We start from the raw sequence: 26,347 nt of genomic DNA, 5'->3' as shown, positions 1-26,347 counted from the left end.
GCTACTTTGGAAGCAAATTGAAAGAAGTAGTTGCTATATAATTTAAATTCTGCTAATGTGTATTTACTATCTACACCCAATTATCATCAATCAATTTAACAGTTATTACTTAATGGGTGAAAATTGCAATTCTGGTGCCCCAGATCAGCATGGGGCATTGTGGCTAATTAGGACAGAACTTACTCAGAAGTATAATGAAAATGTAAATTCCCACATATTAATCAAACAATTACTTCTATAACCACAAGACAGCTGATCCTAAACTTAATTAGGAAATAAAGTTAGCCAGTGAGCAGACAACATTTAATAATCATATATGTGTCACAAGAAGAGAAATATTAGGCAATGATTCATCAAAACATCCCAAAGCTCAACCATTCTACAATCTGTAATAATACAGCCTCCCTGCTTCAATAATACACTATTCAAATTTTTATTAAAGCATTTTTCAGCTTTAGGGTCTAGAAGGTACCAGAGAACAAAGAAATGCATTACCATATATAATAAATAATTGTACCACTTAAAAATAAGAGAGCCAAGGACTGGAAATGTATGTATGTGACATGGTGGATACATACAGCACACTTTAAGTTTAATTATCAGAGGTTAGTTCTTTTCAAGTAAGGCAGAGGGGGAAAAGGAGCTAATTCCAGTGCAGACACAAAAATTATAAAAAGACATAAACTAAAGCCAATTGTGTTTCTCTCTCCACTGCACATCTTTAGCTCGTTGTCAAAACTGCGGCCTGAACAATTTTGGGTCCAAATGTGGATTATTCACCTCAACTTGCCTCAGCTGCTGATTGTCTCTTGGGGCTTTTACTGTCCTTGGTGGCTCTGGGAGGCTCTGCCTGACCATCATATGGATCTAATCCTGGTGCAAACCCATCCGGCGGTTTCCAAAGGGATGTTTGCTTTTTCCTCCTGGAAATAGCAAATGCACAAAATGAAATTTGGGAGGCTGCTGGGGGAAGAATATCTAAAATGAAAATTTTCCTAAGAGGAACATAGATTTGGCCAAGATCAAACTGCACAACAGAATGTAATAATAAAGGCCAAAACTCTGCTCTCCTCATACAGCACCAAAAACAGCCCACTGGGGGCTTGGAAAGAGCACACTCTGAGACATCCTGACCCAGGGAAGAGGAGACAGGCATCAGCGCTTGGGTGATACGGCCCCACCGTTTCTGCACAGCCCGGAGCCTTGGCCGTGCTGAGAGTCTGGCTGTGTTCTCTGTGAGTGACAGGAGGGACTTGCACCATTGCTGGCCAGAGGCAGGGTGCTCACAGTGTCTGTATCAGTGTGGAAGGGGACAGGTCACATTCCTGAAATGTATTAGGCCAGCCATTGTCAGCTGCTCCACTGCCTCTCCGCTGCCTCTCCGTGCAAACTCAGCAGTGAAAGCTGCATGATTTCAGTAGCTGGGGGCTTCGGGTACATTGATCTTATCTCAATTGCTATAGCCAAATTGTCTTTTTATCCACATCTGACCTACATAAGATAGAGAAAATATCCATCACTTATGTCAATGAATAATATAATTTGAGATGTGCCTTTGAGATCATTGCAGGGAGAATAAAACCCATACCACCCCAGCCTGTGTCAGCAAGCCCCGACCCCCAAAACGGTCTCTTTGTTTCCTTTTCTCTCCCCAGAGCCTCAAATCTCTCTTTTCTCAAAGCTTTGCATTTTTATTATTACAAGGACACAGTTGGCTGAGGGACTGGATGAAGAATTTGGCTCTCCTCCCTGCTTTTTCCTGAACAGATCTCCTCAAACTGCAGTTTGTGTTTATTTCCTGGCATTTTGGCCAGACAGGCAGAGCCCAGAGAGATGCACACGGGAGTGTTAAGGGTAAGGTCAAGTCCCACTCTCAAAGACGCAAAGCAGCTCCATTGTTAAAACAGCACTTGAAATAACATTTGCTTTTTCTGGTGTCAATCTATAATTTCTACTTATTATGGCAATTTCAGAGAAAGCCAGTAAACAAATAGAAGTAAGTAAAAGTCACCCAGGCCCCCACACAGAGATTGTAACTCAACATTTCGGTAAATAACCTCATGATCTTCTTTTTTTTTCTATACCTGTAGTCATTTTTCATTATAAAAATGGCATGATCTTGTTCAAACTTTCATGTCATTTTTTTCTGCTTGATGTATTGTGAGAATCATCTCATGCCTTGCAAATAAATTCCCATTATTTTTAATGAGTGTGTAATGGTTCATTGGATGGCTTTAACCATCTCCTCTTGTTGGCTAGTTGCCTGCCCTCTGCCCTTATTATTATAAATCATATTACTGGCCAGACTGATAGTCTCTTCACAGACTTTCTATTCCCCCAGATATTTCTGATGTTCCTCCAGGGTGATCACACCATATTTAATCTTTGTCATGGAAGAAAGAAGTCTACCTCTGACATCGATGTACCCAGGTTCTTTAACATGATAGATGTGGAAGCTCGATGCTTTCTAGTATTCTTGTCTTGTTCAAGGCCTACCCTGACTTGACCTTGCCCTTTATTGTTCTGTTTCCATCTGGAAACGAATCCCTATTTTAAATCTTCCATGGTCAGGCAAGACCTGACCATCAAGTTTGTCAAGAAGTTGCTGGACATCCAGGAAGGATTTGCAATCAAGGGTGCAATTTATTTCTGCTGTTAGAGGTGGCTTGTCTCAGAACTCCAGGCTCCAAGCCTACCCTAGAGGCCTTTACTGGCTATCTGTTGCCTGACTTCTGTCCTGCCTCCAAGAGCCAGAGGCAGCTGACCCCGCCCCATCAGGGATGCCCTGGAGCACACCTGCACTCCTGAGGTCCAGAACCCCCTGTCTAAAATGCCACCTTCACTGTCCTCCTTATCCCTAATTTAACAGTGGGAATTGTAGAAACAAACAAAAGACACCCAAAGCAGAAAAGTAAGGCTGTTTATCATAGCTTGCTATAGCAAGAGAGTCAACCACCACTACATGCATTTGGCAAAGGAGTGGGAAAGCTTTATAGGGGAAAAAATGAAAAGTAGCAGGTGTGCCTCATTGGAGGCTGTTGGCATGGGGAAGCTGTAGGTGAGCTAACTAAAAGTAGGCATCGTATGGAATATATTTTAGATATTGTCCCTTCCAAATATCATGTTTCATCCTCAAGGTTGGAGGTGAGGCCCAAGGGATGTGTTTGGATCATGGGACTTAGTGCTGTCCTCACGGTAATGAGTGAGTTCTCACTGTTAGTTCCCACCATATGTAATTGTGGAAAAGAGCCTGGCACTTCCTCTCCTCTCTCTCTTCCTTCCTCCCTTGCCACATGATTCTGGCTCCCCTTTACCTTTCACAGTAAGTGGAAGTTGAGTGAGGCCCTCACCAGATGCAGATGCTGGCACCATGCTTCTTGTACAAACTGCAGAACTGTGAGTCAAACAAACCTCTTTTCTTTATAAATTATCCAGCCTTGTGTGTTCCTTTGTAGCAATAAAAAATTGAGTAAGACACTATGGGATTGGTTAGCAGAGCTTATTTTCCTATCCTGGTTGCTCCTAAATTGGAAGTGGGGGTGAAAATTAGGGAACCTGGCAGTTATTGATCAAGTCCTTGCTGTTTGGGGCTAATTGCTGCAGAGGTTGTGGTTTGGCTTCCTGGTTTGCTTGCTGCAAAGTTCTATTTTTATACATGATCAGGTCAGAGTTCTATTTTTATACATGATCTGGCCACTGTCCATTTGTATGTTCAGTCTCAGATTGGTCAACTTCCTTTATGAGAAGCTTCATCAATACCAATGGGGTGCAGTTGGCACATAACAATAAAATCTGCCAGCATCAGCACCTTTCCTGAAGCCTGACTTATTTAGTCTTCAATAACACTGTCAAAAGAAAAATTTCCACTTATATTAGTGCTTGCTTAGAGATACCCAAACTGACTATTGTGTTTCATCACAAATTGTTGTAACTAACTGAAGCTGATAAAGGACCACAAGCTCTTGGTGACCCTGCATGCCAGCACTCACTGGAAGTAACTGAAGACACTTTCCTGACCAGTGGATCTGTGCGCAGACTGATGAACTCATTCATCCTGTCCACGGGACTAGCTTTCAACGCCTCATTATGATAGTACCATGAAAATCCCTTTTGAGCACTTAAAACTCCTGACTTCATCCCCTCTGTGCGTGACCTGCTCAGTGAAATTTTTCACTGGCATTCTTTTGCTTGACAACTTAATAGACTCAGTTTTGTATTTTTATTTTTTTTTCAGCTTATGTGGTATGCGTGTATTTTTTACTATACCATATCTATGACCTCAACTGCAGAGTCCACATTTTGGGATCCCTCAACCTGGACCACATACTTTTTAAGCTGGACTTTCCCATCTTTCCTGCAGCCACCGGGGCTTCAGATCCAGCTCCCCATCAGCTATGCTCTGTCACCAGCATGCAGCAAGCCTTGAAGACAAGCAGTGGGATCCAGGCCTCCTGCACGGTGCCACCCAAATCCATACTGGAAAAAAAGAAATATACCCCCATTCACCCCAAACACCCTCATCCAGAGAATGAGGAGGAGCTTGGCTTAACCATCTGCATTTAAGATAGCTGATAATTCACAGCTTTCCTTGAAACACTCGACACCCACTTGCTTTGTACTTAGTATAGCTAAAGGACCTGTTCAGGTGGTTTTTCCAGAACAAAGGAACAGTTGGCCCCAAAGGGTGTTTAAATCCCAACCACTTGCCAGGCAGAAATCTGCTTCCAGTTATAAAATGGGAGTTTTTCAGCCTCTGCTAGCCCAAGTGAGTGAGTGTTTTATACCTTTTGTGAGTATCTGTTATATCATGAAAACAGAGTGGTGCAATTCACTTCTTGATGATAGGTTTTCCTAGTGCATTTTAAATGGGTTTTAATTGGCCTAGAACAAAGAAAAATTGTACATTATATAAGATTGTAAACTTCATGAGGTCAGGATTTTTTTTTTCATTAAACTCACACAGAATAATTTTTTCCCAGGGCCTTGATAATAGTAGATTCCCAATAAATGTGTTTTAAATGAGAAAATGCATCAATTTATCAGGAGTGTTATAGGTTAAAAGAAAGATTTGGGGACCAGGTACTCAAGAACTCCTGAGGCCTACATGCATTTGTGGGAGGAAAAAGGAGCCGAGGAAAGACAAGGGAAGGGAGAAGGGAAAGGAAGGAGGAGAGAAAGGAGAGTAGGAGAGACAAGAAAAGACAGGAAGGAAGGATGGAAGGAGAGTGAGAGGAAGGAAGAGAGAGACAGGGAGGGAGAGAGAGATGGAGATAGATAGGCAGATGATAGACAGATGGATAGATAGATAAGATAGATTACATGGATGGATAGATAAGATAGATTGGCTGGGCGCAATGGCTCACGCCCGTAATCCCAGCACTTTGTGAGGCTGAGGTGGGCAGATCCCTTGAAGTCAGGAGTTCGAGACCAGCCTGGCCCACGTGGTGAAACCTCACCTCTACTGAAAATACAAAAATTAGCCAGGCACAGAGGCACACACTTGTAATACTGGATACTTGGGAGACTGAGGTGGAAGGATCACTTGAACCCAGGATGTGGAGGTTGCAGCAGGCTGAGATCGAGCCATTGCACTTCAGTCTGGGCAACAGAACAAGACTCCATCTCAAAAAAAAGAAAAGATAGATTAGATGGATAGATAAGAACATGATTAGATAGATAAACAGATAGATTAGATAGATAAGATAGATGATAGATAGATAGACAGACAGACAGACAGATAGATAGATAGATAGATAGATAGATAGATAGATAGATCGATCTTCAAAGTAAGTCCTCATCTAACTTATTGATAAGCTGAATATTCAGAGAGCATAGACTAAAGGGAGATGGACTCAAGTATGAGGACAAAGAGAAAGGTGGGGTCTGGGGTCCTGTCTTTAAGAACCAGTAATCACACCCCCCAATAACATGCAGCCTAGTCAGTATCCCAGGCATTGACTAAATCAGATTAGCAACTCCTTCCTTGGTGTGAAAGAGGCTGTCAGGGGCTAAAGTGTGGGGAAATATCCCCATTTACACATTTTCTTCTATATAGTGTATCATAAAACAGGTGCTCAAAGGGAATGTGAACCCCATCATGTTCCTGAGGTATGACAGTGGAACATGCTGGGGAACGTAGAGTATTACTGTTGCAATGTCATTATCATGGGTCTTGTTTTGGCGAGAAGGGGGTTTCCTCCCATCCTCTGGGATGGAAGAAGCAAAGTGTGGTGGGTTGTGGAGGCAGACTTGAGTTTGTATGTCTATCACACATTTAAAAGCTGTGTGATGTTGAGATGTTAGTTCACCTCATTTTCCTCATCTATAAAATAATGATAATAATAGGACCCAACTAATTGAGTAATGAGGAGCAGCAGAGAGAGGGGCTTTATGTAGGCTAGTTCTCTGCCTTCTTTCTCAACTTAGAGAACTCTGACACTCCATATCAGCTACAGAGGAAGAGCTCAAAAATGTCAGTGATGGTGGTGGCTGTAAGTTAATCTCTGGGCAAGAAGAGATCTTGTGAAAGAAGCATTTTGGAAAGACCTCTTCCCCATCTCTACCTGTGTTATACATTTGACAATTCAATCCACAAATATTTGTTGAGCACCTGCTGTGCATTGAGAACTGTGCTAAGCACAGGAGATACAACTAGATGATTTTGTGTTTTTTTCAATTTCCTATATAGATATATCTATATATGAAATTATATATATATATATATATGTGTGTGTGTGTGTGTGTGTGTGTGTATGTATTTTTCACTCCCCACAATGAATGTTCATTGCTATATCTTCTGGTCTTGTTTTGGCGAGAAGGGGGTTTCCTCCCATCCTCTGGGATGGAAGTAGCAAAGTGTGGTGGGTTGTGGAGGTGTGGACCCCACCACCAGGCCAAGGTGCTGCTCCCAGCAGACCATCTGTTAGAGACACAGGCTTCACTGTGCCTCAGTCTCCAAAGTGGAAGCCTTTGTCACAATGCCCAGGGCTCTGTGATCCTCAGATATCCCCAGCCCCTTCTTGAATCTAGTTGTTTATCTAACCTCATTGTCATATATCATAGGGTAACAAGTTTCTCCTGTTCAACAACCATGATGCAATAATTCCCTTCACTGGTCCTGGAATGTCATCTTTTAGGAGCAAGATCTAAGTCTCACCTGTGCCCTCTTCTTCATCAAGCATGTGTGTGGTCAAAAAGGTTGATGGAGCACCTTTGATGTCCACTGGGAAGGCCACCACAGGCTCTGCCTTCTAGGAGATCACAGGACATGGGGGCAGGGAAACAATAGCAGGGTGTGACCAGTGCTACAGTCAGGTATGTATAGGGGGCTGTGGAGTGCAGACTGGGTAGGGGCAATGTAACCTGTGGGCCAGAGAACTCACCTATCCCAAGGCATATTGACACGGAGAAGTAGCACTTTCCTGATATTCAGCAGTGACAATGAATGATTTGGATTATATTTCTGATTCCCATATTCCTTGGTTTTACAGCTTCTGGTCATCCCTTTGCTCAGCCTTCATCTCTCCAGATGGATGCATTCTAACCATGTTTTGTGGAGGATGAAGGAATTTCATTTGGCCTTTGCAAATCGGTCTGATTTAATTTCTTAGTGTTTCCTAATGCAGTAGGATTTTTTTTTAACAGTGTGAGGGTTGAGATCAGTTCAATACATTCACTTTGTCAGCGGATGTGTTCAAGCTATTCTTTCCCTGTGGAGCTGTTTCAAGAGTAGGGGATATCCAGGGGGATGTTAGATTCTGTGAAATGAATGTGCCTCACTCTAGCTATCAAGAAGATTCCAATATGGGATTTGGGTGATGTTGGCACATGCCGGCTGTGGTTTTTGTCCAGCCTTACCAAATTTCAGTCTAGGAGGTTACCTTTCAGTCATTCCACTAGCTTTGCCCCATTTAGCACAGAGCAAATCTATAGAAATACGAGCTGTTAAAAAAGACCATACTTTCCAAATCTAAGATGCCATAGGTTGTAAGACACACTGTTATTGCATGAACCACTGATAAAAAGAAAATGATATCAATTATTCTGACACAACACTTTCATGTCAGTTATGGCAAGAAACATCCTGATTTCAAAGCTGTTAAAATGTGGAGGAAAATATGCATCTTAGCATCGATAACTGCAGTATAGAGATATCTCTGTCTTTCTCTTTCTCAATTACACTCTCACTGGGACAATTCTGTGCCTCTGATGAGCAGCCCTTCCCACACACCCCTCCATCCACAGAGCACAGATCCAAACAAAACCCCCATAACCTTCTCACTTTAGAGAGAGCCAAGGTCTCCTGGGCAAGGTAAAATTGTGGCCTTTCCCTTACTGAGGCTGAAGCAGGCAAAATGAAATGGATGTACCTTCTCTTCTGGCCCAGGTTGGTGTAATCCTCCAGTCACCCAGCATGTGTGTTTATGTACCTGGCTGGCTGACTGTGCTTTTGATATTCATCCTACAGGGTTCAGACTCACAGAAGTGAGAAAAAATATCCAGCTTTACAAGACACTCAGAACCTGACTCCACTCTCTGTAATCCTTGGCAACTGCCTAGAACCTGGATTTGAACCTCCCTGGAAAGCCATGATTCATGTCTTATTTCTCAACATTTGATATCCACCTCCCAGAAACTGAGGCTTTTCTAGCAGGAATTCAAAGTGTATGGGCATTTCAGAACTGTGCCCTCCTTCTATCCAGAAACAGCACTTGGGAAACTAGGTCAGGCTCACCAGCAAGGACACATGAGTTGAGGCATTCAAACCCCCAAGTCTGAATGAACCATGAGTAAAATCCAAAAGTAGTGGGTGCAATTGAGTAATGAGTGCCACCCACCAAAACAAAACAAAACAAAAAAAGTAATTATCAACTATTATTTGTTGAAAATGTATTTACTATGTGCCAGGTAATGTTCAAAATGCTTTATAGATATTATCCCATCTAAATTTCACAGCCCTTTGAAGTTGGTCATCATAACTCTCATTTTGCAGATGAGGAAACTGAGGCTCAAAGTCACAAATCTAGAAAGAGTTGGAATGAGGATATGAAGCCAGGAAGCATTGATTCTTAAACCCCAGGGAAAGGAGGGTGATGTGAAAAGAGGCCCCAGAACTGTCTACTGAAGTCCAGTGTGGCTGTCTGTGGGACACACTTCATGCTTAGCAGTAGATGTGAGTTTTACAAGGGTTCCAAGCATTTGCATCTGGAAGCGGGTAAAGTTCTCCTTCTACCACCTAAGCGTTTATTTCTCATTCACACATCTTTAGTTTGGTTGGGGTTTGGCTGATCTAGGCTGGGCTCAGCTGGGTTGGGTTCAGGACAGGCTGGATCTACATCTGCTCCACAGGTCTCTCATCCTCCTTAGACCAGCAACCTGATCCTTGAGAGGCATGTTCTACTCATGCCAAAGGCAGGTGCAAGAGATAGATGGCAAGCCTAACTGCACAAACACACATCAAGCTTCCATTTGCATCATGTCCTGTAACTTCCTATTGGCCAAAGCAAATCACACGGCCAAGCCCAAGTCAAGAGGTGGGAAGTACACTTCTCCCCTGGTGATGGGGGACAAACTGGATATTTGGTGAACAATGATCTAATATTCCACATCTTCCTCATGGGATTTCTTCCTCCCCCTGTCTTCTGTGTGCCTTGTGCTGATGTGGCTGTTTATAAGGCAGAAATCATTTCCCTGACACAGATTAGATCAGGGCTCCCAATTATTAGTGTGTTGTCTCATTTTTCACTGCAAACCTTTGGGCTGTCATCTCCAGATATAAGCTAAGTTCCTCCTTTGATGCTATACCTCTACTTTGCCCCTCAACATCTGAATGGGAAGCCCCTCTTTTAAGGAGCCCTCATTCCTGGGAAAGCAATGCCCTCTCTGGGCTGCTCACCAGGTGTAGTCACCTGAGGACCAGGTAACAGTCACTGCTCCTGCCATCTGACTGCATGACCTTTCATACCTCAAGCCTATTGTCCAAGGACCCCTTTGATCTGGTCTCTTTCTCTCTGGCTGGTGCTCTGAGAAAACCTCAAGATGTGACATTGATTGTTCACTGGACATCAACTTTCTGGCTTGAAAAAATTATCCTTCTTAATTGGCTGTTCTCTGCAGGAAGCTTTGACTTCTCTCAAGCCCTTTTATGTGCCTCTCTCTGGTTACCCCTATAGTGCCATGACTTTGAGAAACCCATCAGTTTCCTGATCTGCAAGCCCATTCACTTTCTTCAAGGAGCTTCTTCATCTTTCTTCTTTAGTTTTCTTCTCTCCTGAGCTTAGTGCAGACATACAGGTCATTGGGCCATTACACGGCCCTCTTACCAATTCTTACTGGGGAAATATCAGTGTACCCCAAAATCTCCCCCAGGCATGGTGCCTCCCCCAAATGGCTCCACTGGGCACAGCAACCACCAGGCATTATTTCATCTTCCACAGGCACCATCATCTCTCCAGTGAAACACTAGGAGCCATTCCAATATCCTGAACTTTCTTTGTGCTGATATTGTCCGTTGGCCAAGATTGAAGAGGGGGATATGAATGGATTTCTCCCCTGTGTATGACACCCATATCAGAGGGGTCTCGGTGCTGCTGCTTGGGCATCAAGGCACTACAGAGCTTCAAGAAGCTGCTCCTCTCGGGCTGACCTGGCTTGGGGCTAGATCTGGGCAACAGTCACCATGACATATTCAGGATCCTCACTCTCCCACAACTCAGGCTCTGCTGTCAGAATAGTCTCATCATGCTAAGCCATCTCTTCCCTCAGGGTGAATTCTCTCCCTGAAGGCTCCTGCTGAGACTTCCTGAATGACAGCAGGGGTCATATACTAGGCTCAAGCAGAGATCCCTGCTTGTCAATCAAATTAAAGTCCACGTCAACATGAAATAATTTTGTTTATAGGAAAATAAGTCAAGTCAATTCAAAGCATGACCAAGGTGAAGAGATGTCAAGGAATTTGACCCCAAATGAGAAACACTTTTGTCCAGTCAAACTCCCAGCATATCTCCAATGGCCCTGAAAAGCTGACCTTTCAATGCCTTGTGATTAAGTTTCCATCTAAAGTTAACATCTTTCTAACTGCTGAGAGCTAAAAAGGTCCCTGGCCCAAACAGCAGAAAGACAGGGGAGTAATCAGCATTGTTATTAATATCCTGTATGTAATTTCAACAGAAAAATGTCAGGAATTGGGAGTAAGGAAGGAGGAAGGCACACAAACCAAAGTGCCCACATCCTTTGCAAGTGACTGCGGTTGGTTGAGTTAAGTCCCTGGTTTGAAAATGTCATGAGCACACCCCCCTCTATGCAACCAATTATTTTCCTACCTACAGGAGCTGGTGAGTGCATTAACAGGAAACTGACGTGACTGGCACAAAATGGATATCCCATCTGGGACAAGAGCAAAAACTGCAATTCAACCACACTAGACGAACTCCGGCCTAAGATCCATTGGCTTTTCATTCACCGCTATATTCAGATACAAGACACCCCAGCTCCATCTGGTTGCTAAGCCATAAATGCTATTTTCTGCCAACTGACCAGAAGTCCAGGGGGAAGGCATGGAATTCCAGATGGAGAACTCAGACAATGGGCAAACAGTGTCCTTCCCAGAGCCCTGGGAATCAGGGACATCCAAGGAAACCACTCCCAGTAGGATGCAAGATGCCATGATTAGACAGAATTTACAGGAAACCATGGGTCAGTTGCCTGAGCCAGTATTTCTCAAAGGGCAGTGGTCATCTCTAGCTGGCTGGGGGTGGGGGCAGGGCATGAAATAACATTTCAAGAAAGCCACCCCCTATGGGATCTTAAATAGTAGTAAGAAAATCATTCCCTTTTCAATTTCCTTTAATCCTTCTGATTAGGTCTTTAATCCCTCACACTTGCTAATCTGTCCTGATTTAACCAAAAGCATCAGGCCCCGGGGAAGATCCTTGGGCAGGCAACAGTCTCTAGCCAGAATTCACTAACTCTTTTGTTTTCCTCTTGTTTGTTTCTATGGCAACCTTCCATTCACAGCAAGGGATGCAGGTTTTCCACTGAAGGTATTGATAATGTCGTTTTCTTTTTAAATAATTGTATTTAAGTATTCAAAAGGTGAATCACCTCAGAAAAAATGCTGACTAGTAAAAGTTCAGGTGATGCATGGATATGGCAAAAATTGTAAAATCATTAAAAGACTCTGACCTAGGCCAGTCCCTCATTTTAAAGACCTGAACCCATACGGTCGACATGCTCCATCCCCTTACTTTTGTCTTTCTGCAAAATAAATGGAGCGTTCTCTGTGTGCCAAGAATGATGCTAGGCATGAGGATGTAATGAGAGTGTATGTGGTCCCTGCCCTCAGGGGGTGGGTTAATGAGAAAAATGAAAGAGTAACAGGCAGCTGGTGAGAGAAAATTCCAAGGAAATGTGAAGAGGAGTCTATTATGGGACCAGACCTGGTGGCTCACTCCTGTAATCCCAGTATTTTTGGAGGCTGAGACAGGAGGATCACTTAAGGCCAGGAGTTCAAGACCAGCCATGGCAGCATAGCGAGACCCCGTCTCTACAAAACTAAAAATAAAAAAATTAGCCAGGTGTGGTGGTGCGCAACTGTAGTCCCGGCTACTCAGGAAGCTGAGACAGGAGGATGGCTTGATCCTGGGGGTAGAGGCTGTAGTGAGCTGTGATCGTGCACTGCACTCCAGCCTGGGAGACAGAGCGAGACCCTGTCTCAAAAATAAAAAGTAATAATAATGAATAAATTATGTGTGTATGTTCAACTTGTTGAAAGTTTTATGGCCGGGCGCGGTGGCTCACGCCTGTAATCCCAGCACTTTGGGAGGCCGAGGCGGGCGGATCACAAGGTCAGGAGATCGAGACCATCCTGGCTAAGACGATGAAACCCCGTCTCTGCTAAAAATACAAAAAATTAGCTGGGCGCGTTGGCAGGCGCCTGTAGTCCCCGCTACTCGGGAGGCTGAGACAGGAGAATGGCGTGAACCCGGGAGGCGGAGCTTGCAGTGAGCCGAGATCATGCCACTGCACTCCAGCCTGGGTGATGAGCAAGACTCCATCTCAAAAAAAAAAAAAAAAAGAAAGAAAGTTTTATTAGATAATAGCTAACATTTTATGTAATAAATATCAAGCATGAGCTATGTGTCTTACAAATATCTCATTTAATCCTCATAGAAATTATTATATAGGTACTTCTGTTATATGTCACTTAACGATGGGTTATGTTCTGAGAAATGTGTCCTTAGGTGTTTCATTGTGTGAACGTCATAGAGTGTATTGCACAACCTAGATGGTATACCCTCCTACACACACAAAAAAAAAAAAAAAAAAAAGAAAGTTTTATTAGAGTAATGCACATACAAGGTAAACAAAATAGTGCAGAAAAACTTATGATAAGACACTGTCATCTCCTCCCTGACCTCTAATCCTATTCCCAAAGGCTTTTAATTCTTGCAGTCATTATTGTTTAGGGGTGGGAATTCTTGCATTCCCACCCCTAAACAACAGGATTATACCTCAGTTTCTTAATTTATCAGCTTTAGAATTATCTACTGACCCTTTGCCCTGAAAGTTGAAGATTTAGCTCACTCACTATCATCTCCATTGTCCTTAGAGCTGCCTGGGTCTCAACACCACTTTGATTTGACCTTGGCTTACTCAGCCTTCAGAACTTCCCATATTCCCCAGCAAAGGCCCTCTCTCCTGGTCAGACTCACACCTCTTCACCTCCTACCCTCTTCTAGAATGCCCTCCCACCCCCAACTCTTCTCCTTCACATCCTGGGTCCTTCTCTTTTCTCTGAAGGCCTACAGCATTTTGTCCATTACCTGGCTGCATGCCTGACAAACCATGTCACAATGTAGGGGCTTAAAACAAGCAATCTCTTGTCTCTCACAATTTTGTGAGCTGACCTGGCTCACAAGGTCAGCCAGGGCTGCTGTCATCCGGGAGTTTGACTGGGCTGAAATATCCAAGATGGTACACACACATCTTTGGTGCACTGGCAAGGACATTTGGGAGACTGAGCCCAGCTGGCATGCTGGGGCAACAGGTCTCTCTCTCTTTGTGTACTTCCATGGTTTATTCCTTTCTATGTGGCCTCTCCAGCAGGATAGCCAGACATCTGATGCTGCAGCTCAGGGCTCTCAAAAACACAAAAATGGAAGTTGCCAACCCTCTGCTAGGCTTATGCCTGGAAATGGCACAGCATCTTTTCTGCTACATGCTGTTGGTTAAAGCAAGTCCCAGGGCTGCACCAGATTCAAGGGGAGGGGACAGCACAAGGGTATAAATATTGGCAGGCCTGGTTCACTGGGAGCTGCTAATATCCAGACATCCACTGTGTTCTAGAGTCTGAACCGCTCATTTTACCACAGGGTCAGAGATCTCTTTTGCAGTTTTTTGAGAAATGTACTTCATTTATTTTATACATTCCTTTAATCACACATCAGCTCAGATCCACTTCTGGCTGAACCAAGAAGTCATTCAGTCACGATCTAATAGAAGTTTGTCAAGACTTAGGCTCTCAGCTTATTCTTTGTCTGGCCTCTCTGGGGCCAACCCAGCATCAGACACAGAGCAAGTGTCAGTCAGTGTCAGCCAAGGAGGGAAAGAGCTGGAAGAATAAAACAAGAGGGGCGGAGGCCTACAAATGTGACTGGTGGCCTTCAGAGTTGAGAGAGGAGTTGGTCATAGTAGTCCAGTAATGGCAACAACAGTAACAATAGCTATAGTTCAACTGACATGATAGCTACTGTCCTCAGCAGGTCATATACTATTTCTCATTTAGTCCTGGGAGGTAGGTATTAGGACGCCCATTCTACAGAAGAGCAAACTGGTTCAGAGACATGATGTGGCTGTCCTGAGGACACAGGGTTGCTAAATCAAAGAGACGGGATTCTAACTCAAACCTGTCTGGATACAAAGGCTATACCTGTAACCACTCTAATATACAAAGGGGACTTCTGTGACCTTCAGACCCTACCTCTCCTTCCCAGGTTCCAACTGACCTGATTCCATCCTCTCACTCACTATTGCAGTGGGTGTGAGACACTATTGCACTGGGTGTGAGAGACATAAACACAAATTAAAAGCTCCTTCTCTGGGGTATCATAGCCCTTTCCCATCTCCATCCCTTGCTTCTATCACTGTCTGTTTGCCTGTCTGTGAATCTGCCAGGACGCAGGCTCCAAAGGGTAGGACCATGTCCACCAGCTAACAGCTCTATCCTTATCCCACAAGAACCCAGCCAAGAAGCAAGATTCCCATGTTACAGATAATGACACAGGCACAGAAGCATTTCATATCCATGTCTGTTGAACAAATGAGTGAGTGAGCATGCTCAGCTTGGCACCAGGCACCCTGGGGCATGAAAAATTAATATGACATCCCTCTCCTGCCTTTAAGGTACTTAAATTTTAGTGCAAAACTCTAGAGTAGTAGAATGATAGACTCAAGGCCAGAAGATTAGATGGGACTCCTGCCATCAATGCTTACAACCCTGTGGCCTTGAGCAGGGTCACTTAACATGCTTCCATCTCCAGGTCATCGTCTGTAACATGGGAATCATGCTTCCTGGCTGGATTTTTGTGGGATCTAATAAGAGAACACATAGAAGCATCTAATAAAGGTTGGTGAGTGAAAGAAGACATCAGTGAGTAAGAGAGTAAATGAGTGAGTGAATGAATAAACATATTCAGCATCTGTCTCCTTTGTGCCAGGCACTGGGCAGAGACCAAGAAACTATAGCAACAAGGGGCTAAGACCTTAAAACTTTAAGTCAGACTGTGTCTATAGCTCAGCTTTGCTCATCTGCCATGTGATCCTCTCTAGGTCTCAGTTTCCTTTTCTGTAAAGTAGAAACAAACAGAGCACCATCTGCCCAGCCTGTAGTAAGCATTCACTGTCAGTATGGATCCAGAGACCAGTAAATTCTGCACAGGGAAGTAGGGAGACAGCCCTGAGCCCCTATTTTCCTTCCTAACAGAATGCCAGTCTTCAGAGGCCGTGAACGTAGCCGTCTTGGCAGCTACTAATTCTGAACAGTCTCCAAGTGTAACTCAGACCCTGCAGAGAGAATCTGCAAATGAGGCCTCTGGTAAATCACAGTTGACCACTCTAATCAGTCTGCTTGTGCCGCTTTCAGTTCCAATAAAGCCAGGGCCTGTTGCCTGACCCATTATGCTGTCCCCTCACCACGATTAGCCACCCTGGAAGGGAGATGGCGCCGGTGCTAATGTTGTGAGACCCGTGTCCCCGCTGTCTCTGTAAATGAGTTGTGAAGAACTCATAGGTCTCCACGCCACTGTGATTCCACCCTCTGCCTTCCCTGTCCACTTACGCGATTTGATTCATCTCTCTGATTTAATAAAAATAGCATCCTCCCTGGCTCCTGCCAAGACCGGAGACAGGCAGGAGCCCTCCAAAATTTAAAATAGGCCAGCCCTTAATTAGTGAGCAACATCAATATCACTTTTTCCCCACGATTAACATTTCAAAGTAAATTCCACATCTAGGGCTGTCAGCTTCCAGGAGCCTGGTGGAGGGCTGGTACGGGCAGCAGAAAAAAATTGCACCATGGAATGCCTGGGATTTCAGAAACTCAGCAACTTTGTGGAGGCCCCCTCCTCTCAGCTGCTGACTTTATGCCAAGGCCTCTGGCTGGCTCCATTTTTCCCATTCTATCCACAGGGCTTCCCTGCACACTCTGAGGCCACGGTCAACAATGGATAGGAGACACCACTAACAGTTGTAAACTGAGGGCCATGGGCTAATTCCCCCAGCAGATGTATCATTTTTCTAAACAGTAAATTGTATACAAAAATCTCCATCTCTGGCTGCACTTGAAAATTGCAAGATCTGGCTACACCAAGCCCACCTTTTCTCATGTAGGTGCATCGATATTAACTGAGTAGCAGCTCTTCCTTTTAAACAGGCAGGAACTCTCCAGTTAGACACAATCCCCACCATTCCCTACTATTGTGTCTGGCTCTCTCATTTTTTATAGCAATGGCCCCTGTACAAACTTGAATGTTTGTCCCTTAGTATAGGAGCTGAATTGGAGAAGGCAAGACCGGTTACAATAAGTGCTGGATATCTACAACCATCTGATCTTCGATAAACGTGACAAAAACAAGCAATGGGGAAAGGATTCCCTATTCAATAAACAGTGCTGGGAAAACTGGCTAGCCATATGCAAAAAACAGAAACTGGACCCCTTCCTTATACCTGATACAAAAATTAACTCAAGATGGATTAAAGACTTAAATGTAAAACCCAAAACCATAAAAAACACTAGAAGAAAACCTAGGCAACACTATTGCAAACATAGGTGTGGGCAAAGACTTCATGACTAAAATACCAAAAGCAATTACAACAAAAGCCAAAATTGACAAATGGGATCTAATCAAACTAAAGAGCTTCTGCATAGCAATAAATAAATAAATATATAAATAAAAAACTATCATCAGAGTGAATAGGCAACCTACAGAATGGGAGTAAATATTTGCAATCTACCCATTTGACAAAGCTCTAATATTCAGAATCTACAAGAACTTAAAGACATTTACAAGAAAAAAACAAACAACCCCATCAAAAAGTGGGCAAAGTATATGAACAGACACTTCTCAAAAGAAGACATTTGTGCGGCCAAGAAACATGAAGAAAAGCTTGTTTAAAAAGTAAGGAAATTCTGGTAGGGAGAAGAAAAACCTCTCAGAGAATACAGGCCTCACTCAATCTGTCCCACTGCCCCAACCCACCTCTGCCTCTGTAACCCTCCAAGTCGAGTGCAAATAAAATGAGGTCTCATAAAAATCTCTGGGGTGAGGGTGGGGTGGAATGCATCCAGCAGAGTAGCAGGACAAATAGGTCCCTGCCTGGCTTTGTCATTAACCTGAGGGATCACCACGGATGAGTTCCTCCATGTCTCAGTTTCCCCTTCTGTAAAGTGAGGCTGCTGTCCTGAGTTATTGACCTCTGCTCCTTGTCACTTCTCCCAAGGAGGAGGTTGAGTAACTAGAGGCTCTCTGAGCTCTGAGGAAGGACAGAGTGAACCTCCTCAGTGGATTTAGACACCCCTCTTAGAATCCCCATCACCTGCCTGCATTTGTTGATGTAAATTCACATTTTCTGAATGTTAGGTCAAGGGTTTTGCCCACCGTGCCTCTCCAAGCCAATCGCTCCAGCAAATTGTTCCAGGCTAACTGCACCCCTAACCGCCCCCATTGGGAGAAATTCACTAACATTAACGCTCATGCCCCTCCTGAGGGCTTAGACCTCTGTCTGCTTCCAATTCTTCCAGTACGCCCACAACTCAAGACTTTTCATTCAATACATGTTTATTAAATTTGTTTTAAGCACCTTCTATGTGCTAAGAAATATGCAAGGCCTTAGGGCTATGTGTCAAAGGCAGTGTAGAGAGAGTTCTGTCACTAACCCCCACTGCTGTCTGCCACTACCACTCCCGATGGGCAGAGGAGTGAGTGGAGGTGATGATCATTTATTGAGCACTAGCTATGTGCCAGGCATTTGACTTGTTCATTCTTCCACTGACTTTTCACAAGACTGCATAGATTCTATTATCATCCCATTTTGCAAATGAGGAAAGTAAGGTTCAGATAGGTGAAGCCTCTTCACTGAAAGTCACCCAGCTAAAAACACTAGAAGGTGAATCTACACAGTCCCAATTCCCTTGCTCTTGAGTACAAAACCACACTGGCTCCTATTAGAGTAATAGTAATAATAATAATAATAATAATAATAATAATAAAATACATTTTAAAAAATCAGAATTGTGTAAGTTCATTTTTTCTCTCTGGTCCTACTGCACTTGGCACATAAGAACATTTATTACATTGATCAGCAACTATTTATAAATCAGTTTAAACTCCTGAAGAGTAAAGATGGACACTTTTTCATCTCTGCATTCCTAGTATACAGTAGGTGCTCAAAACAAATTAGATGAATTGAGTTGAACTCAATCTAATTGACTAGAGTCAATGGAATCAAATGGAATTGAATGGAACGAAATTAAATTAAACTGAATTGAACTCTGGCCACTAGGTAGGTGGAGACTGAGATTATGGGTCAGAGAGACCACACAAAATGCTTTAACCCCTTGCATATTGGACCTGTATTAGAATTCTTTTGAGTTGCAAATGATAGAGACCCAACACAAACTAGCTTCAACTAAAATTGTAATATACTGGTTCATGAAACAGGAAATCTCAAAGTAAGTTTGGGATTCAGATATAGCTGGATCCAGGAGTTCAAGTTAGACTGTGTCAAGGAACTCTGCCTCTTGACCTCTCTTCTGTGTTTGACTCACATGATGTGATGGAAAACATAGCCATTGGTAACCCTGGAGTCACATGGTCCTGAAAAGACACATCAGTAGGAAAATCATCTTTCCTAAGAGCTTCTATGGAAAAATCCTGGAGAGAGCTCTGATTGCTGGCTTGGTTCATGATTGCACCATTGACCCAATCATTGCAGCCCAAGGAAGGAGAAATTCTGATTAACTACACATGGCTTCATGCCCACATTTGTGGCTGGCAGGAGGAAGCCAAGCCGCTTAAAATGGGCTCACCCCAGGAAAGAGGGGTTTGCACTCCAGGAGAAGAGGGCTGGGAAGTTTCCAGCAGGAACACATCTCAAATCTCCACACTGAAGACCTTCCCCAGACAGGTGTGGGTGAGCCCACTAAATGCCCCTTTCCAGTAGTCACTTGAAATATAAACTCCACGTTTTCCTACAGCTTGCCCAGTCAATCTGTCTTTGGCTACTTCCCTCCATCCAGGAATGTCAATACCTTGTTAAATTGATTCTGAATAGAGACAAGATTGTGGAACATCTCCCTCCCGAAGCAGGTGCCAAAGGAACATGATTTATTTTCATTCATCTAGAGGCCAGAACCAGGAAATTGCTTCAGAACCAATTCTCAGAGCTCAGAGCAGCTGCCTGGGGCATAGGTCTTTCTGCCTCTCTGAGAGCCAGTGACCATGGTGGGACAACTGACTTTGAATATTTTCAGAATTATTTCCCTAGTTCAGAAACATCATCTTGAAGATTTTCACAGTCAGAGAGGATTCCTGATGCTCTCATACACACTTATGGGGCTGCCAGTGGCATGTATTTTCTGGAAGGGACTTTGCCCAGAAATAGCAAAGCTTTTAGGATGTAAGTGTGATAGAGGAAAAAAAAATCTTAACATTTGACTGTTAACATCTTCTTACTGTCCTCCACCTGCTAAAGACAGTTTGGTGGTTGCCCCTTTAACATTTCCCCTTCTTCTCCCAACAGGGAGAATTCTTAACCTTCTGGGTTCCTGAGTTTTTATGATGCAACATTTGGTATAGAAATAACTAGGTAATAGAGGACAGGAAATTCTCATTTTTATAGGATGAAAAAGAATATAGGTGGAAGGAAATGAGAAGGGGAAGCAAAGGCAAGATACTAAGACAGTTGGGTGTCAGAAAAAGTAGAGTCATTCAGAGAGAAGTATCAAGAAAACGACAAAGATGCCCCGGTGCCGTGGCTCACGACTGTAATTCCAGCACTTTGGGAGGCCAAGGCAGACAGATTGCTTGAGCCCAAGAATTCGAGATGAGCTTGGGCAACATGGTGAAACCCCATTTTTACACAAAATATAAAAATTAGCTAGTCACGGTGGCATGCACCTGTGATTCCAGGTATCAGAAGACTGAGGTGGGAGGATTACTTGAACCCAGGTGTTTGAGATGAGCCTAGGCAGCATGACAAGACCCTGTTTCTACAAAAAATAGAAAAATTAGCCAGGGGTGGTGGCATGTGACTGTAGTCCCAGCTACTCAGGAAGCTGAGGCTAAGAGGATTGCTTGAGCCCAGGAGTTCAAGGCTGCAGTGGGCTGTGATTGCACCACTGTACTCCAGCTTGGGCAGCAAAGTGAGATCCTGTTTGCTAAAAAGACAAAGATGTGAGAAAACAGGAATGGGGAAAGATGATTTTTTAAATGTTTGCTAAGGATTACAGAGTTGCATTTAGTCCCTTGAGAGGCTTTATTTAGTAAAGATCTGTATTGCTTTTAAGATAAATGGGTGGATAGATAGATAACAGTATCATGCCTACATTCCCCTTGCCTCTATTTATTTGACCAATTTTCTATTGGTGGATATTTAGGGTTTTTCCTCCCATTTATTGGTCTTAGACACAACACTGTGGTGAACATCCTTGTAACTAAATCTCTGTACACATTCAAGATGATTTCCTTAGGATTAATCACAGGGGCCACAGTTCATGTATGTAACCCATATAAAAGCCAAGGCCCAAAGGACTCAGTCCCAATATTTTCTAAGAATGTAACTTTATGAAATCATATTTAAGTTCCCTGAGTCTCCATTTTATCTGTCAAACGGGGCTGATAATTCCTACTTCACAGGTCGTCGTGAGAGTCAAATAACATAACATGTAAAATTGCTTTGATGAGTTGGAGCAAGATCTGCAGACCCAAGGCTTGGTCTTGGCAGCATTTTCCCATCAATGTATGTGTGGTAGGACATGTCCCAGTGGGTTTTCTCTAAGCATCATAGGTGATGCCATCCAGGTAGAAGGAGAGGCTCTGTCTACCCATTCTTCCCACCTTCTCATCAAGGGTAAGGGTAGCAGAAAAAATGCCAGTTACCACTAAAAGCTGGAAACCTAAAGGAAACCACTAAAAGAAAATACCAGAAACCATTAAAAGCTGATAATATGAGTAGATTTGATAGGGTTGCCTGGCTTTTGAACATGAGGGCAAAACATACCTATCATCTATCTATCTATCTATCTATCTATCTATCTATCTATCTATCTATCTATCTAATCTCTATCCCTATCATCTCCCCAAGCCCCTCTCATTTTTTAATAAAGACAGATATTATGTATTGGCTAATTATTATGTGACAGGCACGAGGATGAGCACTTTCCATCAGAAACTTATTTGGTCTTCCCAAAACCTCTGTGGAGTAGGTATGTTTACTATACCCATTTAACAGGTAGAGAAACTGAGGCTTAGAGAGATGTAGTGACCTACCCAAGATAAAACAACTAGAAAGAGGTGGAGCTAAGACTTGAACCCAGGTCTGTCTGACAATTTCTCTAAGAACCTAGTCATTCAAGAGTCTTCCATCTCAGTAACAGCTTCACCTTCTATTCAATGGTTCAAGCTAAAACTTGAGATTTATCCTTGTTCCTCTGGTTCTCTCAATCCTAGATCTAATTGGGCACTAAATTCTATCAGCAATAATTCCAAGACATATTACGAATCTATCCACGTCTCTCCATGTCCACTTCTACCATGCTAGTCCAAGCCATCATTATCTCTTACCAGGGTAACTGGCTTTCATGCCTTTACCTTATACTCCAGTCCCCTCTCATAGGACAGAAATAAAAACACAAATAAAAGTGCATTCCTTTCCTACTTAGTCTTGGATTAGGTTGCAAATCACAATGAAAAGTCCAGTCTTTCTCAAGGCTTACATGAACCTCTGTGCTCTGGCCCCTGCCACCCCTCCTCATGCCCCATCATCATTGCTGTCACCCCCTGGGATTCAGCCACACCAGCCTTGTGTCCCTTCTGCAGGTTCACTCAGACCATTGGAATCTTTGCCCTTGCTGTTCCCTCTGCTTAGCCCACCTTTCCCTCAGATATTTGCCTGGTTTGCTTCATCACTTTGTTCAAATCTGTGTTGAAATGTCCCATTTTCAGAGAGATCTTTCCTGACCATCTTCTCTAGATTGAAAGCTTTTCCCCACTCCTTGAGAGATGTAGAAAGAGTAAAAGGAGCTGGGAGTTTCTGAATTTCATTATAAGTCTTTGTACGCTATTTTAAGTTTTAAACTATGTTCAAGAATTATCTTAATGAAAATAAAAATTACAGACCAGGCGCAGTGGCTCACACCTGTAATCTCAGCACTTTGGGAGGCCGAGGCAGGTGGATCACAAGGTCAAGAGGTCAAGACCATCCTGGCCAACATGGTGAAACCCCATCTTGGCATGGTGGCACATGCCTGTAGTTCCAGCTACTCGGGAGGCTGAAGCAGAAGAATTGCTTGAATCAGGAGGTGGAGGTTGCAGTGAACCGAGATCGTGCCACTGCACTCTAGCCTGGTGACAGAGTGAGACTCCATCTCAAAAAATAAAAAAAAAATTACAAATGGATGGATAGATGAATGAATGCATGATGGATGGATGGATGGATGGACAAATACATGGTTTGATGCATGGATAATAGGTGGATGATGGATGGGTAGATGATGGATGAATTAAAGAAAGAATGGGTAAGCAGATGGGAAATGGATGAGTGAGTGGATGATGGGTGGATGGATGGATGGATGGATGATGGGTAGATGAGTGAATGGCAGATGGATGGTTGGATAGATGGATAATTGGATGCATGCTTGGATGATGGATGAATGGATGAATGAGTGGATGATGGATGATGGAAGAAAGAATGGATAAATGAATGGGAAAATGGATGAACTGATGGATGAGTGAGCGGATTCTGCGTGGATAGATGGATGGATGGGTGCAGACTGAAGGGTAGATATTGGATGAATGAGTAGATGATGGATAAACGAGTGGATGATGGAAAGATGGATGGATGGATGGCTGCATGCATGGATGATGGATGGATGGATGGATGAGTGGATGATGAACGATGAGAGAAGGAATGAATACGTGGGTTGGAGAATGGATGGAATGATGGATGAGTGAGTGGATCATGGGCAGATGGATGGATAGTTGGAAGGAGGGAGAGACTCCAAGACCAAGTTCTTAGCCACCTCCCTGACCACCATAATGCTTCCTTGTTTTCTTGCTTTCTCATTGTTTATTGAATCTAACCCCTTCTACCACCCTCCCTGTGCTCTGAAGGTTGACTAAGCAGATGAGCTCAGACCAGAGACTCGTTCTCTGCCCCTGCCCTCACTTGCTCTTCTGGGTTTTGGGATCTGGCCACACTCTCTGGAATCATGGGCCACTCTACCCTAACCCTCTCACCCCAAGAGTCCACTCAGGGCTGCTTAGAAACCCCTTCTTTCCCAGCTCCTGTCCTATGAAGCATAGTCCCCAAGTATTGGGCCAGTGCCTCTCCCACTGAGCCTGCTCCCCATGGGAAACTCTAGATTCAGAGGCAGTGGATGAAGGAGTGGTAGTGAAATTGATTATGCTTTTGAGAACCAGTGATGGCTGGGCTGCTGCTGGAGATGGCAATCCCTTCCCACCTTCTAGGTTCCAAGAATTTATCTGGGAATATTTGCTTTGGCATTGGCAGAAAGCTGGCAGGATGGGAGCAGTTTAGAAGGCTGCTGGAGGGCAGGACCAACAGGCAGCTGCTTTCCAAGTGAGTCTTTCTTCTCTTTGCCAGCCTTGAGTCTCCTAGCAATGGAGGTTTCTCCTGCTCTCTCTCCATGTGTTTCTCTACTCTGTTCATTCTCTCTCTCTCTCTCTCTCTAACTGTTCCCAGTCATCTTTCCATCTCTCTCCTCTCACACTCTCTTCAGTAAGGTTGTACAAGGTGGCCTAATAGTCTGAGAGGCCTCCAGATGAGGGACAACCTCTGCCCCCAGCATCTTGTGGAGACCATGTGGCTGAAGTGTCCACAAATGGACCTTAATGATTCAGAGATCATAAACATGAACGGATTCAGAGGTCTGCGACTCCCACCCATCCTCTTTATGTGCACTTTTCTGCAGAAAGTTTCACCACATTTATCAAATTATCAAAGGGGTTGTGTAAGAATTCTGGAGTCAGTTTCTAACAGATCCTTGTTGAATTAAATGACTTGAGATAAGCCTCCCCATACCCAACCAAGCCTCAGTTTCCTCTTCCTTAAAATGAGTAACTTGGACCACATTAATGACTTTCAGACTATACTCTTCAGAGTCGCAGTGTCTTGAGGATCTGTTCAGATGAGAAGGTGGATCTGAAATTCAAGGGCTCAGATTCCCACCTCCGTTTCCACCAAAGGGATCCCAAGTCCATCTAAACCACACACATTGGGCTGCCAAGGCAGGTTTCACGAGCACAACGGATTCTGAAGGTTTTTTTTTTTTTTAATGCTGAAATGTTTATTACAGACATCTGAAATTTTCTTGGAAATGCATCATGGATGAAGAGATGTAATAAAGTAAGTACAGTAAAATGTTAGCAGTAGATTTTAGGTTTATGATCGGCCGATCATTGGGATGTTCTTTTAACTTTAAACATTTTCCTAATCAAATATCAGATTTAAAAAAACCCCTGTAACTACGCCTTCTGCAATTTTTACTCTATCCCTTCAGTTTCCCTCACCTCCCCTGGCCACCCCAGTGTTTCTCTTCTCCTCCTCTGAGAATCCTGATTCACAGAGAAACAACAAGGAGAGAGTGCACATGTCTGGCTTCAGGTCCTTAGGGAATCGAATGTGGCTAGAATGAAGGTAATTGCGGCAATCACCGAAAAACCAGGGTCTTCACCACCCAGACTTTCAGAACCAAGAGACCGTTTCTGACGAGACGTCCATCCCCTGGAACATCAGTCCATATTCAGATCAGATGAGTCTGTGGGCCTAGAGAATGCACCAATTGGTCTTGTTCTGCCTCCTGGGCTCCTCCACCTGCAACAGGAATGCTGCTTTCCATGGCCTAGCCTCATACTCCTGGGATCTCCTGCCTCCTCCATTGAGGTCAACCATGTAATAATGACAGTAACAGCAGTTACTGTTACAACAGTAAGTGGTGTACTCCCAGGGGGACAGCCATGCTAAACTCTAGTGGACCTCAACTAGTTTGTCCTTAGACTAGACCACCCGTCAGATATTATTCTGCTAAATTTACACCACTTACTTGTTATGTGAGCTGAGCAATGTAATTAACCTCTGTGAGCCTCCGTTTCCTTATCTGCAAAATGGGGATAATGAAGATGCCTGCCTCATCGGGTTGTTGGAGGATTTTTCTATGTATGCAAAGTACTTGGCCCAAAGCCTAGCTCCTAGAGGAGGAAACTGACTCTTTAGAGAGGTTAAGTGATTTGCTCAGGGCTACACAGTAAACATTATGGCTCAGGTTTTCCTGGCCCTAAAAAAAAGTGCTTTCAGCCAGTATACTATGCTTAAAAACCAGAGCTCTGTGCAGCTGAAAGCATCCAGGGAAAATCTTGCCTTCCTTAATTAGATTAAAAGATTCATCACGAGTATGTAAACCAGCAAGCCATAATCCACTGATGCTGCTGCATTTTAAACAGAATTTCAAAGTAAGTCGTTCAGATGGGATGAAGCAGTTGGTGGTTGCTGGGGGCACACGTGCAGTCAGGAGGAGGAAAGCAAGGGCTGAGGGGTATTTGTTGCAGGGTAT

General features: G+C 43.7%; 1 protein-coding gene across 3 annotated transcripts in view; it reads right to left on the bottom strand.

Annotated features, from left to right (window-relative positions):
• WSCD2 (WSC domain containing 2) overlaps window positions 1–26,347 on the bottom strand; it is a 299,619-nt gene that overhangs the window by 208,915 nt on the left and 64,357 nt on the right. For 2 of the 3 annotated variants that reach the window (XR_003309515.1, XR_002727510.3), the window contains one exon: window positions 586–923. The exons of the other annotated variant lie outside the window; for it this stretch is intronic. The gene's annotated coding sequence lies outside the window, so the exon portion shown is untranslated. Of the gene's footprint in view, window positions 1–585; window positions 924–26,347 lie in introns of those variants that run through there. 3 annotated transcript variants of the gene reach the window in all.

The sequence above is a fragment of the Piliocolobus tephrosceles genome, chromosome 10 (genome assembly GCF_002776525.5).
Source record: "Piliocolobus tephrosceles isolate RC106 chromosome 10, ASM277652v3, whole genome shotgun sequence".
NCBI lineage: Eukaryota > Metazoa > Chordata > Mammalia > Primates > Cercopithecidae > Piliocolobus > Piliocolobus tephrosceles.
This window is presented reverse-complemented; position numbering and strand designations above follow the sequence as displayed.